The 18,083-nt window shown below is 48.6% G+C and overlaps 1 protein-coding gene across 6 annotated transcripts in view; it reads right to left on the bottom strand.

Moving 5' to 3' along the window:
• The window catches only part of SLC16A14 (solute carrier family 16 member 14), a 52,651-nt gene extending 48,345 nt beyond the window's left edge, over positions 1-4,306 (bottom strand). For 3 of the 6 annotated variants that reach the window (XM_077488557.1, XM_077488554.1, XM_077488560.1), the window contains exon 1: positions 4,025-4,306. The gene's annotated coding sequence lies outside the window, so the exon portion shown is untranslated. Of the gene's footprint in view, positions 1-4,013 lie in introns of all 6 variants that reach the window. The other 3 variants (XM_077488559.1, XM_077488555.1, XM_077488558.1) reach the window with 2 other exon arrangements.
• Between the last annotated feature and the right edge of the window lie 13,777 nt (positions 4,307-18,083).

Below are 18,083 nucleotides of genomic sequence, written 5' to 3' on the forward strand. Positions count from 1 at the left end.
ACTTGGCATGTGTATACCACAGATGACACCCCAAAATAAATTCTTCTACTCCTCCTAAGTATTACAATACCACATGTGTGGGACTTTTCCACAACCTGGCCACATAGAGAGGCCCAACATGCAGGGAGCACCATCGGGTGTTCTAGGAGCATAAATTACACATCTATCTTGTTGACTACCTATTACACTTTTGAAGGCCCTGGAGCACCAGGACAGTGACACTGACGTGGCACTGCTGACAGATGCCACTGAAACATGGCACTGATGACACGTGACACTGATATGGCACTGATGACAGATGCCACTAATATGTGGCACTGATGACAGATGGCACTTATAACGTGGCATTGATGACACGTGGCACTGACAGATGGCACTAATAGGTGGCACTGATGACAGATGGCACTAATACCTGGCACTGACACATGACACTGATGACAGATGGCACTGATATGTGGCATTGATGACACGTGACACTGATAACAGATGGCACGTGACACTGACAGGTGGCACTGATACGTGACACTGATGACAGATGGTACTAATATGTGGCACTGATGACACGTGACACTGATATGGCACAGATGACAGATGGCACTATGTGGCACTGATGACAGATGGCACTATGTGGCACTGATGACATGTGGCACTGATGTCAGATGGCATTATACGTGGTACTGATGACAGATGGCACTTATACATGGCACTGGGGACAGATGGCACTGACAGGTGACACTGGGGAAAATGGCACTGACAGCAGCTGCAGCCGCTGCAGCCGCTAATTTCTCCCTCTTCACACAGATGTGAGGAGGGAAAGCCAGCGATGAGAGATGATCTCATATGTTTATGGTACGGCGATCGCGCTGTAAATGGCCGCTGTGATTGGCCGTTTACAGCAATCTGTGACTGGCTGTGTCCAGGGGACACGGCCAGCACAGAACTTCCCCGATGCGCGCTCGCGGGAGCACACAACACGGAAGTAAACAGGAGGGTGTCCAGGGACGGCCTCCCGGCAATTGGCGTCTGCGCTGCAGCCGTCTTTCGGCTATAGCGCGGATGCCTAGTGGTTAAATTCTTGTTTAAAATAAATAACAAACATGTTATACTTTCCTGCTCTTTGCAATGGTTTTGCACAGAGCACCCCCCAATCCTCCTCTTCTCAGGTCCCACACCCACACTCCTGGTTCCTTCCTCGAGCCAGTTGTCCCCACAACAAGCAGCTTGTTATGGGGGCACCCAAGCAGGAGCACTCCAGACCCCTGGCTCTGTGAGTCCATTCACACACAGAGCCGCCCCTCCGTCTCCTGATTGGCTCACTTGCTGTGATTGACCGCAGTAGGAGCCTGTGGCTCCCGCTGCTGCCAAAAGCCAATCAGGAGTGAAAGTCCCCAGAGAGGAAAGGCTCTCATGGATATCACTGGATCAAGAGGGGGCTCAGGTAAGTATTAGGGGAGCTGGGGGGGCTGCTGCGCACAGAAGGTGTTTTACCTTCATGCATAGATTGCATGAAGGTAAAAACCCTTATGCCTTTACAACCATTTGAATGGCCCTGCAATCTAGTTTTCATTAATTCTTTCCTTTATGTTTTTTTTCTTTTTGACTCCTTGTAATATACTTGAATAAGCATAGTACATAAGGACAGCCAAAGACTGTTCGAAACTTGGTTGGTTAAGCAGGAACTGGACGAAATTTGAACCACTAATGGGTAGGCTGAATGTACCAAGTTGATTGATCAATTAACTTGGGTGCAACCAGCCTGCCAGACTCGCAGTTATTGCAAGTAGCTGCTAGAGCCCCTAGTGATAATTACTGTCATCTCCTGGCGGGGGTGGCTTTCCCCAGGTTTAAGAGTGCATTCACGTGACCAGCCGCCTCTCTACTCTCTTGATCTGACTGCTACAGTGGGAGGGGCCAAGAATCCTACGCTGACGTCAGCCGAGAGGAGAGGAGAAGAGGTGGAGAAAGGCGCCCGGTCACATGAGTGCCGAGCAGCGCTAGGATATATAATGGCATTGTTTACATAAAGCATATACAGTGGAGACTATGCATTATGGAAGACAGGGGATTGCCCAAAAAAGGAAGTTATTTCAGCAGCAGGGGAGGGGTGGGCACTGACAGTAGCTCACAGGCAGGGAGGGAGGGGAGTAGAGAGGACACAGAAGATCTGCGAATGACAAAGGCAAGTAAACTGACCATGGTGTCAGGGATCAGCAGCCATGATAAACTGTGGTCAGTTTATGGGGGGGGGGGCAGAACCAGGCAGGATCAGCCAGTTTTTTTTACAATGGGCCAAATTACATAGCACAAGCAGTTGTTCATGCTTTAAAGGAACAGGATCCTTTTTTTTCTTCTTTTTTTTAAGGGTAACAGTCTAAACCAAAAAATTACCTTCTATTGCTCTCAGTCCCTCCAAATCCCCAAATTCCTTTTTTTTTGTGATCTAAATTCCTATTAGAGGGTGGCTATGTCTGTTCCCTATGCTCCCACTGTATGTAGAACACAGTATCCCTCTCTTTCTCACTCTTAAAGCGGAGTTCCCCCCGAAAGTGTAACTTTCGCTTTAAGGTATCCTGACCCCCTGAAATGCCACATTTGGCCTGTCATTTTTTTTTTTGGGGGGGGGGGGGGTGGGTAGCCAGCCCCCATTTCTATCTGTGCCACCTAGGTGACTCCTCCCTCCCTGCAGTCTTCTTGGACACGTCACAGGTCCCAGAAGATTTCCCAGCCATTCACGTGCACTATGAAGCTGCAAGCTGTCACAGCTGGGTACCCACAACTGCAATGTCAATGCCGTCGGGGGGGGGGCGAGAACGGAGGTTTCAGATGGCTGGTGAGTGGGTGTTTATTAAAACACTTTTTGTAGCTGCTGACTTTTAATAAACATGGCTCAGCTTAAAGATGGACTATGGGATTTGTAGAGCAGTTCATGTGACTGCAGCTAATATGCATTGCAAACAAATGAAAGTGAGGAGGAAAAGCAGGAGGTTCAGATGATGACTGAGGAATGTTACAGGAGGCAGAAAAACACAGTAAGTAACAATTTAAATGAAGATAGATTACAGGGCCAGAGTTTAGTGTCACTTCTTCAAGATTCCACACTGAGCTCTGGACACAAAAAAATAAATGGAATAATGGGGCTATCTAAGCATGTTGTGCTGTAGGTTAGGGGCATGCAGGATGATACCAGCTGATGCTCAGTTTTCTGCCTCAAATCTCCTTGACACAGACCATGGCCATGACCTGGTATACATGACCCGCTCACGTCCTGGAGGTAAACCCCTGCACACAATAGGGCACTGAAAACCTGCTCTATCCACAAAGAAAGGCAGTTGTGCCAATGCCATCTGTATACAAAGCTTCCCTTAACCGACAGTAACCTCACAGTGCTGTGCTCCTATTGGTGGAGAGCTCAGGGACTGGAGATCCAGTCTTCCTATAAGATCCAGCCTTCCACAATGTACACAATCAGAGCAAGCACTTCTATCAGCAGAGAGGGGAAGGAAACCTCTCCATCCACAACAACCACATACAGTACAATGATTTCTGATATGTGCACACACAAAGCATATCCTCATCTGCTACCCAGAGGGATCTTCTAGCTGCAGGATGAGGAAAACAACATCCACATATTATTAGTAAACAATAGGCCAGCACGGTATATGGCAGATCTGATTACAGCACACACTGATATTTACACAAAGGGCCCTTACATACAAAGGATCTCCATACAGGTGAGATCAGTGTACACATATACAGTGCAACCTTCCTTCCCCGGGTACGTGGCATGGATGACTGTGCCACACACCGATCCACGCATGGTGTCCACCTCCTCGCCCGGACTAGTCACCCCGCTCTGTACCTTCTCTATACCAGCTCCGTACCTTCTATATACCCGCTCTGTACCTTCTCTATACCCGCTCTGTACCTTCTCTATATCAGCTCCATACCTTCTCTATACCCGCTCTGTGCCTTCTCGATACCCGCTCTGTGCCTTCTCTATACCCGCTCTGTACCTGTTCTTTACCTTCTCCCCGGTGCCCGCTCCGCGCTCCTTAGATGTTCGCCCATACACAGGCTGCTCCGGTGCCCGTCATCTTCCCGGCTACAGCCCCGGCCGCCCCGCTCCTTCTATACGAGTCCATAGTGTACAGGGGGCAGGAGAGCCGACACCGCCGCCTCACTCCATCCTCGTCCTCCGCCCTCATCCCCGGATCCTCCGCTCCCGCTCCGCGCTCTCATCTCCACACTCCTTCATAACCATACCGGCTCATTCTGGTTCCACACTGAGGAAAATATATGAACAACGAGCATGTGTGCAAACATCTCACAGGCACACTCTTGTGGCGGGATGGGGAGCCTGTGTACACTCCATTCCACTCATATATAGATATATATACACTCACTGTGTATATATAATGTATACTGCACATAGCTCTGTGTACTCTCCACTCATATATAGATATATACACTCACTGTGTATATATCATGTATACTGCACATAGCTCTGTGTACACTCCACTCATATATAGATATATATACTCACTGTGTATATATAATGTATACTACACATAGCTCTGTGTACACTCCACTCATATATATATATATATATATATATATATATATATATATATATATATATACACTCACTGTGTGTATATATATATATAATATATACTGCACATAGCGCTGTGTACACTCCACTCATATATAGATATATATACAATCACTGTGTATATATAATGTATACTGCACATAGCTCTGTGCACACGCCACTCATATATAGATATATACACTCACTGTGTGTATATATAATGTATACTGTACTGCACATAGCTCTGTGTACACTCTACTCATAGATATATATACTCACTGTGTATATATAATGTGTATCAAGGTCCCGGGCCCCCAAAGGCCTAATGGTGACCTCAATGTTTCGGGAGAGCTGACATCCTTGCTTGTAGAGTGGGTTACCAGGCATGGTGGTTGTAATGTAAGAAGAATGATGGGCACCAGTCCCTTTTTGAATGCAAACAAGAGATTTATTGTCTCCTCGTAGAACTGGGGAGAGCGGGTTAGGGCCAGGACACTCTTGAGTGGATGCAATGATAAAGACTCTGAGACTTCTATAGGTAGACAGCTATACAGTGGAAGGCCTCAAGCCAGATGCCACATCTGTATAGGTAAGAGAATATGGCGTGAAACCACCAGTAAGTGTGACACTGGAAACCTTTGCTACATCCCAATTTCAAAAGAAAATGCAGAGAGGTGCCCCAGGGATGGTACAGGCAAAAGGAGGTAAACCAGAATTTGAAGACGTAACATTGTGTAAAAAAGTACAAAATGTATTGGGTACAAATGATAATAAGGTTTGATTTGGTCAATAAGCAGCAGCTAGATTCTGGAACACACAGGTCATCTCAAAACGAGATCAGGTGGAGTGTGTAATCACAATACTCCCAACATGTTTCGAAATATAGGTATAAATACTTAATTCTTTCTTCAGGGACTGAATTGAAAGCAAGCTGTTTTTTCTAATAACAACAAAAAAATAAAGAACAAAAGTAATACATGATACACGGGTGAGTATATAAGTATAAAAAAAAAACAATAGTTGAAATAGAATAGCATATGATGAGAGGAAATGGAAATAAATGGTACTCACAAAGTTTGTGTCTTTTTTAAAGTATAGTACACATCAGGATTCACATGTAAGAGGGGCTTTCATCTCTGAACCTGCTCAATCACACAATATGGGAGCTCTGGGGTCCACACATGGGGCTATGTAGGAGAGCCTCACAACACTGATAGTGCATGGATCCCCCATAACAGAGCAATGGAAGTACAATATATGTATGGTTGGAACATGCAGAGTTCCTGTCGCCAAAAAACACATCAAAGCTCACAAGGATCGACCAAACAGATTGGGAGACAGAGCTGATACAGAGAAATAATACAAAATCTGTAAAATGGCAATGTAGGTCACAAAAATATAAAAGATGTAAAACTATATGCATGAATCAACATGTCATGCTGTAGCAGACATGTGGGTTCATCACTGAGGGTATAACACACCACAAAATTTTAGAGTATCTGCTGCAAAAACATGCAGCAGAGCAAAACTATAGCCGCAGGAGTAGTAAAGACAAGAGGGTGTGGGGTCCAAGGAGTTCTCACCTGGATTTGTCGTTTTTGTGTGCATCATTGGTGTGGAGTAGGGATGAGCCGAACACCCCCGGTTCGGATCGCATCAGAACTTGCGAACGAACCGCAAATTCGTACAAACTTTAGAACCCCAATGAAGTCTATGGGACTCGAATGTTCGAAATAAAAAGTGCTAATTTTAATGGCTAATATGCAAGATACTGTCCTAAAAAGGGTTTGGGGACCTGGCTCCTGCCCCAGGGGACATGGGTCAATGCATAAAATGTTTTTAAAAATGGCTGTTTTGGCAGGAGCACTGATTTTAATGACGATTAAAGTGAAAAAAAAAAGTGAAATATTCCTTTAACCACTTGCCGACCGCCTCACGCCGATGTACGTCGGCAGAATGGCACGGGCAGGCATAAGCACGTAGATGTACGTGATTTGCCTCCCGCGGGTCGGGGGCCCGATCGGGCCCCCGCCCGGTGCCTGCGGCGGTCGGTTTTCGTTCGGGAGCGATCCCGGACGAGGGGACGGCCATTCATTCATGGCCACCCCCTCGCGATCGCTCCCGACGAATGGAAATCCCCGGTGACATCACTTCCTCTCCTGTAATGTAAACACAGGAGAGGAAGTGATGTATTCTCTCCTCCGTGTCGGTATTTTTCGTTCCGACACGGAGGAGAGCGGATCAGTGAGTTGCACCAACACATCCCACACACAGTAGAACATGCCAGGCACACTCACACCCCCCCTTTACCCCCCGATCACCCCCCCAATTACCCCTGCCCCCCAGTCACAGTGACACCAATGTCATTTTTTTTTTTTTTTTTTTTTTTTTTGCATTGGTGTCATTTGTGACTGTAATAACTGTTAGGGCAGTTAGGGTTAGCCCCCTTTAGTTCTAATGTACCCCCCTAACCCCCCCAATAAAGGTTTAACCCCGTGATCACCCCCCGTCGCCAGTGTCACTAAGGCTGGGTTCACATTGCAGCGGTTTATGAGAACGAATGTGATTCGCACTGCACTGCAGTGCAAATCACATCCGATCTCTGTGCGATTCGAGTTCAGCCATTCGCCGCACCCGCCGCACCCGCCACACCCGCCGCACCCGCCGCAAATTCGCACGGGACCCTTTTTTTGGCCCGCAGCAGAATCGGATCGCATGGGTGTTCACACCATGCGATCCGAGTTTGCAGATCGCACTGCGATATGCGAACTGATCTGGGGGTGTCAGTAACATTTCACTGACACTCCCAGCAGTTCGCATAGGGCAGTGTGAACTGCCGCCGGGAGGCATGCGATGCGGGAACCCGCCGCGGATTCGCGGCGTTTCCGCATCGCTCCAGTGTGAACCCAGCCTAATAAGCGATCATTTTTCTGATCGCCGTATTAGTGTCACAGGTGACGCTAGTTAGGCAGGTAGGTATTTAGGTTCGCCGCAGCTTTTTATAGCGCTAGGGACCCCCATATACTACCGCATAAAGCCCCCTGATTGCCCCCTAGTTAACCCTTTCACCAGTGATCACCATATAACTGTTACAGGTGACGCTGGTTGGTTAGTTATTTTTTTATAGTTTCAGGGCACCCGCCATTTATTACCTAATAAAGGTTTAACCCCCTGATCACCCGGCAGGTGTCATTTGTGACTAATAACTGTTAGGGCAGTTAGGGTTAGCCCCCTTTAGTTCTAAGGTACCCCCCTAACCCCCCCAATAAAGGTTTAACCCCGTGATCACCCCCCGTTGCCAGTGTCACTAAGGCTGGGTTCACATTGCAGCGGTTTATGAGAACGGATGTGATTCGCACCGCACTGCAGTGCAAATCACATCCGATCTCTGTGCGATTCGAGTTCAGCTATACAGATAGTATGGCTGAATTCGTGTCGCACCCGCCGCACCCGCCGCAAACTCGCACGGGACCCTTTTTTTGGTCCGCAGCAGAATCGGATCGCATGGGTGTTCACACCATGCGATCCAAGTTTGCAGATCGCACTGCGATATGCGAACTGATCTGGGGGTGTCATTAACATTTCACTGACACTCCCAGCAGTTCGCATAGGGCAGTGTGAACTGCCGCCGGGAGGCATGCGATGCGGGAACCCGCCGCGCATTCGTGGCGTTCCCGCATCGCTCCAGTGTGAACCCAGCCTAATAAGCGATCGTTTTTCTGATCGCTGTATTAGTGTCACAGGTGACGCTAGTTAGGCAGGTAGGTATTTAGGTTCGCCGCAGCTTTTTATAGCGCCAGGGACCCCCATATACTACCGCATAAAGCCCCCTGATTGCCCCCTAGTTAACCCTTTCACCAGTGATCACCATATAACTGTTACAGGTGACGCTGGTTGGTTAGTTATTTTTTTATAGTTTCAGGGCACCCGCCATTTATTACCTAGTCTCACTAGTGTACCCCTAAATTTAGGGGTGTCTACTTTCTAAAATGGGGTCATTTGGGGGGGGGGGTTTGTGCCATCTTGGCATTTTATGGCCTTCAAAACTGTAACGCCCTTAGAAAGCCTGAAGGCGGTGCTTGGTTTTTGGGGCCCCGTACGCGGCTAGGCTCCCAAAAAGTCCCACATATGTGGTATCCCCGTACTCAGGAGAAGCAGCAGAATTTATTTTGGGGTGTCATTTCACATATGCCCATGGCATGCGTGAGCAATATATCATTTAGTGACAACTTTGTGAAAAAAAAAAAAAGTTTGTAATTTTCCCGCAACTTGTGGCAAAATATAAAATATTCCATGGACTCAACATGCCTCTCAGCAAATAGCTTGGGGTGTCTACTTTCTAAAATGGGGTCATTTGTGGGGGTTTTGTGCCATCTTGGCATTTTATGGCCTTCAAAACTGTAATAGGTAGTGAGAAGTGAACTCAAAAAATTACGCCCTTAGAAAGCCTGAAGGCGGTGCTTGGTTTTCGGGGCCCCGTACGCGGCTAGGCTCCCAAAAAGTCCCACATATGTGGTATCCCCGTACTCAGGAGAAGCAGCAGAATTTATTTTGGGGTGTCATTTCACATATGCCCATGGCATGCATGAGCAATATATCATTTAGTGACAACTTTGTGAAAAAAAAAAAAAAAAGTTTGTAATTTTCCCGCAACTTGTGGCAAAATATAAAATATTCCATGGACTCAACATGCCTCTCAGCAAATAGCTTGGGGTGTCTACTTTCTAAAATGGGGTCATTTGTGGGGGTTTTGTGCCATCTTGGCATTTTATGGCCTTCAAAACTGTAATAGGTAGTGAGGCGTGAAATCAAAAATTTACGCCCTTAGAAAGCCTGAAGGCGGTGCTTGGTTTTCGGGGCCCTGTACGCGGCTAGGCTCCCAAAAAGTCCCACATATGTGGTATCCCCGTACTCAGGAGAAGCAGCAGAATTTATTTTGGGGTGTCATTTCACATACGCCCATAGCATGTGTGAGCAATATATCATTTAGTGACAACTTTGTGTAAAAAAAAAAAAAAAATTTTTTTTTTGTCATTATTCAATCGCTTGAGGCAAAAAAATAAAATATTCAATGGGCTCAACATGCCTCTTATCAATTTCCTTAGGGGGTCTACTTTCCAAAATGGGGTCATTTGGGGGGGTTTTGTACTGCCCTGTCATTTTAGCACCTCAAGAAATGAGATAGGCAGTCGTAAACTAAAAGCTGCGTAAATTCCAGAAAACGTACCTTAGTTTGTAGATGTGACAACTTTTGCGCAAACCAATAAATATACAATTATTGACTTTTTTTTTACCAAAGACATGTGGCTGAATACATTTTGTCCTAAATGTATGACTAAAATTGAGTTTATTGGATTTTTCTAATAACAAAAAGTAGAAAATATCATTTTTTTTCAAAATTTGCGGTCTTTTTACGTTTATATCGCAAAAAATAAAAATCGCAGAGGCAATCAAATACCATCAAAAGAAAGCTCTATTTGTGGGAAGAAAAGGACGCAAATTTTGTTTGGGTACAACATTGCATGACCGCGCAATTACCAGTTAAAGCAGCGCAGTGCCAAAGTGTAAAAAGACCTCTGGTCATTTACCAGCAAAATGGTCCGGTCTGAAAGTGGTTAAATATCGTGCCTGGGGGGTGTCTATAGTATGCCTGTGAAGTGCCACATGTTTCCCGTGTTTAGAACAGTCCCTGCACAAAATGACATTTAACAGAAAAAAAGTCATTTAAAACTGCTTGCGTTTTTAATGTAATATCTGGTTCCGACAATATGGATGAAAATCATTGAGAAAAATGGCATGGGTAGCCCCCCTTGCCCATTACCAGCGCCTTTGGGTCTTGTACAGATATTAAGGGGAACCCCGTACCCATATTAAAAAAAGGAAAGACGTGGGGCCCCCAGGCCCTATATACTCAGAACAGCAGTATACAGGCGGTGCAAACAAGACAGGGACTGTGTAGGTTTGTTGTGTTAAGTAGAATCTGTTTGTAATTTTGAACTGGTACATTTTTAAAGTGTAGCTCCAGTCAAAAAAATCAATTTTTAAGCTTTTTGGAAAACATAGGGAAGGATTATCACACCTGTATAATTTGTTTTGCCGTCCGTCTTCTTTCATCTCACTTCCTGTTGTCTCCTTCCGTTTGCAAGTAGGAGACGTTTGTAAGTTGAATGTTTGAAAGTAGGGGCCTGCCCTATATGCTCTGCAGAAATGGCAGAACAAGGTGTTGGTGTTGCCACAACACTGTAAGCCCTCAAAGTGACTCTTGGTGGGCGCTGGAGCGCCCTGCTGTGAACGATTATATCAAGAATTGTAATTACATATCATTGTTGAACAATGGTAGAAAAATTGGGCCTTTGGTTGTTGTGGTGCTGGTGTTGGTGCCACAACACTATAAGTCCTCACAGTTACTCTCGGTGGGCAAAGGAACGGGCCCTGCTGTGAAATATTATATCAAGAATTGTAATTACATGCCCCTGTTAAACAGGGGCTGAAAAATTGGGCCTTAGGCACTGGTGCTGGTGCTACGACACTGCAACCTCTCCCATATACTCTAGCTGTAGTGCAGGAATGAGCCCTGCTGCAAAGCATTGCATCAACAATTGTAATTAAACGCCCCTGTTAAACAGGGGCTGAAAAATTGGGCATTAAGCACTGGTGCTGGTGCCATGACACTGCAACCTCTCCCATATACTCTAGTCTTAGTGCAGGAATGAGCCCTGCTGCAAAGCATTGTATCAAAAATTTTAATTAAATGCCCCTGTTAAACAGGGGCTGAAAAATTGGGCTGGTGTCACTGGTGCTAAGACACTGCAACCTCTCCCATATACTCTAGTTGTGGTGCAGGAATGAGCCCTGCTGCAAAGCATTGCATCAAAAATTGTAATTAAATGCCCCTGTTAAACAGGGGCTGAAAAATTGGGCTGGTGGCATCACCCAGAACCAAAAATGTTCTTCCAACATATAGAGGATAGAAAATCAACATAACAGGACAGTCACTCAGCATCAGCATAGGCAATCTTGAAGGGATGTGATATTTCAAAAAAATAAATATTCGGTTACATCAGCTTCAGGTGCTTGGTAGCTGTGGGTGATCCAAGACTGATTCATCTTTATGAAGGTCAGTCGATTAACCGAGTCGGTGGACAGGCGCACCCTGTGATCGGTAACAAAGCCACCAGCAGCACCGAAGGTGCTTTCCGAAAGAACGCTGGATGCAGGACAGGCCATTAGCTCAATTGCATACTGTGCAAGCTCTCGCCAGTGGTCCATCCTCAATACCCAGTAAGCCAGAGAATTTTCAGTGGGAAAGGTGTCCAAGTCTGACCTTGCCCCTAGGTATTCCTGCACCATGTAAATCAGACGCTGGCGATGGTTGCTGGAACCGATCATACCTTGGGGCTGTGGACTAAAAAATTGTCTGAACGCATTGGTCAGAAGGCCACCTTCTCCACTGCTCCTTCTGACCGATGCCTCAGCAACACATTGTCCAGGACCAGGAGTTTATAACCTCCCAGTCTCTGGGAACGCTTTGCACAGACCTTTCTGCAAGGCCTCCTGGAGATGTCTCATCCTCTGCTCCCTCTGCGATGGCAAGATAAGGTCGGCAACCTTACCCTTGTACCGTGGATCAAGGAGATTGGCCAGCCAGTAATGGTCCCTCTCCTTGATCCGAAGAATACGAGGATCCTTCCGCAGGATTTGCAGGATCAGGGAGGCCATGCAGCATAGGTTAGCTGAGGCATTCAGTCCGGAGTCCTCTGGGTCACTAAGGACAACATGATCCGCAGCTACCTCCTCCCAGCCACGTACAAGTCCACGGGTTTCTTGGGACTGTAAATCATCCCTACAAGACTGCTGCTGCTGATGCTGAGTGCCAGCCTCCACCTCCATGCTGACACAATCATCCTCGTCCTCCTCCTCCTTGTCCTCTTCCTTTGTGATGTGTGGGACAGCAGGAACACTGTCTGGATAAAGGGGGCCTTGAGAGGCAAGGAAGTCCTCCTCTTCCTGCCTCTGTTCTGCCTCAAGTGCCCTGTCCATTATTCCATGCAACGTATGCTCCAACAGGTGGACAAGAGGTACAGTGTCACTGATGCATGCACTGTCACTGCTAATCATCCTTGTGGCCTCCTCAAACGGTGACAGGACAGTGCATGCATCCCTGATCATGCCCCACTGGCGTGGTGAGAAAAAAACAAGCTCCCCTGACCCTGTCTTGGTGCCGTAGTCGCACAGGTACTCATTGATGGCCCTCTGCTGCGTGTGCAGCCGCTGCAGCATGGCCAACGCTGAGTTTACCTGGTGGGCATGTCACATATAAGGCAGTTCTTGGGCAGGTTCAACTCCTTTTGGAGCTCAGCCAGCCGAGCACAGCCACTAAATGTTCAGTGGAAATGCACACAGACTTTTCTGGCCTGCTTCAGGACATCCTGTAAGCCCGAGTACCTGCCCAAAAACCGCTGCACCACCAGGTTAAGGAAGTGAGCCACACAGGGCACATGGGTCAGTTGTTCCTGTCGGAGGACGGAGAGGAGGTGGGTGCCATTGTCGCAAACCACCATTCCTGGCTTAAGCTGGCATGGCGTCAACCACCTCTCGGCCTGCCCCTGCAGAGCTGACAAAATATCTGCCCCAGTGTGGCTCCTGTCCCCCAAACAAACCAGCGCAAGCACGGCATGGCATCGTTTTAGCATCGTTTTAGCCCCTTGAACGCCTACGGAGCACCGCTGGTTCTGAGGGCAGAGCACTGGAAGAGGCCATGGAGGAAGAAGAAGAGGAGAGAGGTGTGTCACAACCAGTAGTAGCATTTTGGAGGCGTGGTGGCGGAACAACCTCCAACACTACTGCACCTTGTCCTGCATCCTTCCCAGCTGCCAGAAGAGTGACCCAATGGGCCGTGGAAGACAGGTAACTTCCCTGTCCATGCCTGCTGGACCATGAGTCAGTGGTAATATGCACCTTACCGCTGACCGCCCTGTCCAGCGAGGAAAGGACATTGCCTTCCACATGCCGGTAGAGAGCCGGAATCGCCTTCCCTGAGAAAAAAATGCACATTGTACAAACTCACGGAAGGGTGCCGAGTCAACCAACTGAAAAGGCAGCAGTTGAAGTGCTAGAAATTTAGCCAAGCTAGCATTCAACCGCTGGGCATGTGGATGGCTGGGAGTGAACTTCTTTTGACGGTCCAGCAGCTGGGGCAGGGAAATTTGCCTGCTATAATCAGACATGGGTGTACTGCTAGCAGAGTGCCCGGAAGCACTTGGCTGTGACACACCTAATTCTACACCTTCATTCCTCTCAGAGCAGGTTTCAGAGAGGACTGAAGGTCTAGTGGGGTTGGAGATCCCAGCTGATGAGGAGAAAGGAGAGGTCTGCTTTTGTCAGGATCTGGAGGGAGGCCGAGATGCTGAGAGGGCTCCCCTTGCGGCCGAGTGCAGCACAACCCTGAAGATGACACAGGGATGCAGTGCCCACAGTAGCACAGGTTGCCTGGTAGCAGCAGCAGATGACAGGAGCTGAGTAAAACAGGTCTCCGGGGGCAACCGTGCTAGAAAGTCCAAGAGAGGGATAAACGAAAGTCCAATAGCAGGGTCAAGGCCAAGCCGGGGGTCAAACACAGAAGATCAGTCCTGAGGTCGGAGCAACGGGTCCTGAGCTGAAGACCGGAGAATAGGAGTCCAAGCCAAGCCGAGATCGGGTGTAGGGAGCAGACAAGGGACGTCGGGTACAAGCCAGTGGTAAGAGCCAGGAGAACAACAGGAGCAGGTCAAACAAGCCGGGTCGGTACACAGGAGATCAGACAGCAGGAATCACGGACACAGGTACACAGGAGAAGCTGACGATAATCCAGCGATGCAGCACTGTCAGGTGAACGTTTAAATAGGCAAGGTGCCTACGACGTGTAACGTTATGCGTTCGTATCACCATCGCGTACACGCGCTCGATCAGACGCAACGTCGGGCGTTCGTTATGGAAACACATTGCACTGACGCGCATTACCACGAACGTACCTTGCGAGGTTGCGCATAGGGATGCGCCTATTTCCCTGACAGCTTTGTTCTTTGGTGTGGGTCTTTGAGGTACGCTTGCCAACAAGCTGCATGGCAGGTCAACATATGTCTGGTCAAGCATGTGGTGCCCAAGCGGCTGATGTTTTGGCCACGCGAGATACGCTTGAGACATATGTTGCAAATAGCAGCGGTGCGATCTGATGCACTCGTCTCAAAAAAGGCCCACACCAAAGAACTTTTAGAATAACGCGCAGAGGCAGCGCCCTGCACAGGCAGAGCTCTGCGGTGGGATTCAGTCGGTGTGCTGCCCCTAAGCTGGCCTCCTAGGGCATCCTGCCTCGTTGGACATGTGCCTCCTCCTCCTCCTCCTCTCTCCTACCAGGCACCCACGTGGAGTCAGTGCCCTCATCATCCCCTCCCTCTTCATCGCTGGAGCAAACCTGGCAGTATGCTGCAGCTTGTGGAACATGACTTCTAGATTGCTGTCCTTCTTGAGCATACCCTCTCTCTGCGCTCACGCTACTGCCTTCTTCTAGCTGAGTATCATCATCAGAGCCTACAAAACACTGGGCATCCTGCTGGAGCATGTACCCAACACTGTGCTCAAAGAGTTCAGGGGACTCCTCAGGAGGACATGGTAGGTCTAAGGAAGGAGTCACTGATGATGACATTGAGATGAGGGAAGGCAATGCATTGGCAGCTGCTTTGCTAGTACCCTGAGCCTGGGTGAGAGAGGATGAGGAGGATGAAGGGGGCTTGGTCATCCACCCTACCAAGTCTTTGGCATGATGCGGCTCAATGCGTCCAGCTGCCGAAAAGAAGGACAAGCGTGTCCCATGGCCACGTGCTGATGATGACGATGCACCGCGTCCATGACCAGCACTGTTGTCTCTAGACACAGAGCCTGCTTGCCCTCTTTTATCGGCTCGCGTCTGTCTGCCTCTCCTTGTTGGCCTTCCAGACATGGTAATGGCCTGAAGGGAGATGGGAAAACCAGCAATTGGGTAGTGTATATTGTGCTGGAGGCACACAACACCCACTAACTCCTGCACGATGCCTTTATTATAGAACAGGAATTAAAGGGTAGATACTGGTGTATAGTGATGGACGAACTTCCGACGGGACGTTTCGCGAACGCGAAATGCGAACGGACCCAAACGTTCGCGAAACCGACCGTTCGCCGCGGGCCCCATTGACTTCAATGGGAGGCGAACTTTGCAAACCTTCATGTCGAATTTGCGGCCACGTGGTAATTATTAGGGGGTAAAACGTAGTCCCACCATCTGGACAATGACATAATACATGTATGAGGTGAATTTGGGATCGATAACTACAAGCATTTTTATTTTATTTGGGAAATTGTTCTAACAATTCAGGACTATGGAGCTAATGAAGGCAATGGAGGAGAGGGAAGGTCAGGGACCAGGGTAGGCAAAGAAGAGGGTGCAGGAGATGATCACCAGCAGCGTGACATACCGGAATGACACATGCACCGTGATAGAGGCATCTGACAGCAGCACCGTAATACAGAGCACTGACAGCAGCACCGTGACATACAGCGCTGACAGCAGCACCGTGACATACAGCGCTGACAGCAGCACCGTGACATACAGCGCTGACAGCAGCACCGTGACATACAGCGCTGACAGCAGCACCGTGACATACAGCGCTGACAGCAGCACCGTGACATACAGCGCTGACAGCAGCACCGTGACATACAGCGCTGACAGCAGCACCGTGACATACAGCGCTGACAGCAGCACCGTGACATACAGCGCTGACAGCAGCACCGTGACATACAGCGCTGACAGCAGCACCGTGACATACAGCACTGACAGCAGCACCGTAAGCAGCCCCAGGAGGAAGTCAGCACAGCACAGGGATGGTGTGATCCCCTCATAATAAGAACCCCCAGGAGGAAGTCAGCACAGCACAGGGATAGTGTGATCCCTTCATAATAAGAACCCCCAGGAGGAAGTCAGCACAGCACAGGGATATCATAAGCAGCCCCAGTAGAAATATGACACCGCTCAACCTCTTCAAAGAGGAGGGTAGGGGCATATAGTACGGTGTGCTTTTTTGGGTCAAGGAAGTGAGCCAAATGAATTAAGAAGGTCTGTGTGCTTGATTAAAAAAATAGTTTATAGACATATACATGGTCTACTGGTCACATGTGTTGAATTCCTCCGAGATCCATGCCTCATTCATTTTTAGAAATGTGAGGTAGTTAACACTGTGGTGAGCTAGGCGAGTACGCTTATCGGTCACAATCCCCCCTGCTGCGCTGAACGTCCTTTCGGACAGGACACTGGATGAGGGGCAAGCCAACAGTTCGATTGCAAATTGGGCAAGCTCTGGCCAGAGGTCAAGCCTGCCCACCCAGTAGTCTAGGGGTTCATCACTCCTCAGAGCGTCCACATCGGCCGTTAACCCAATGTAGTCGGACACCTGACGGTCTAGGCGTTCCCTGATGCTGGATCCGGATGACACCTGTCGATGGGTCGGCTGAAAGAATGACCTCATATCCGAAGTCACCAACACATCTTCAAACCGGCCTCTTCTTGCAGGCGCTGTTGGATTGGTACCCGCAAATCCTTCTCTGGGAGTGGGAATTGCTCCTCTGCCAGCGCACGCAAAAGCAGAATGCAGCATTTCTCGAAGCAAGGCCTGGAAGTGCTGCATTCTGACAGCCCTCTGCGACGGCGGTAACATTTCCGCCATTTTGTGTTTGTACCGGGGGTCTAAGTACGTTGCCACCCAGTACTGGTCCTTGACCCTCATGCTTTTTATACGGGGGTCCCTATTAAAACACTGGAGCATGAAGGCCCCCATTTGCACTAAAGTGGAAGCGGTGTGGTGGCCTGGCTCCTGCTCATCATCCAGGATAATGTCGTCCTCTTCATTCTCCTCTCCCCATCCTCGCACAACAGGGATCCCAGAAAGGTTTAAAGCATGCTCTTCTTGCTCCTGCTCATCCTCCCCGGCACCATCCTCCTCTGACTCCTCATCAGACTCCTGTTGTTGACTTGTCTCAGATAGAGTAGCCCCCCCTGGGAATTCATCCAGCATTGCGACTTCCTCATCTTCCCGCTCCTGCTCCTCCACAGCCTGATCAATGACACGACGCAATGCACGCTCCAGAAAGAAGGCATAAGGTACCATGTCACTGATGGCGCCATGGCTGCGACTGACCAGTTTGGTGATCTCCTCAAATGGCCGCAGAAGTCTGCATGTGTCGCGCATGAGCAGCCACTGGCGCGGTGAAAAAAAACCCAGCTCCCCAGAACCGTTTCTTTCGCAGAGTTCATACAGGTAGACGTTAACTGCACGTTTCTGCTGGAGCAGCCTATCAAGCATATAGAAGGTTGAGTTCCATCGCGTCGGGCAATCGCAAATAAGACGTCTGACCGGCAGATGGTGTCGCCGCTGAATGTCAGCAAGGCGAGCCATGGCCGTGTAAGATCTTCTGAAATGGGCCGAGA

Source organism: Lithobates pipiens, unplaced genomic scaffold, assembly GCF_037356315.1.
Source record: "Lithobates pipiens isolate NorthernLeopardFrog02 unplaced genomic scaffold, aLitPip1_a1.2 Scaffold_18, whole genome shotgun sequence".
Taxonomy (NCBI): domain Eukaryota; kingdom Metazoa; phylum Chordata; class Amphibia; order Anura; family Ranidae; genus Lithobates; species Lithobates pipiens.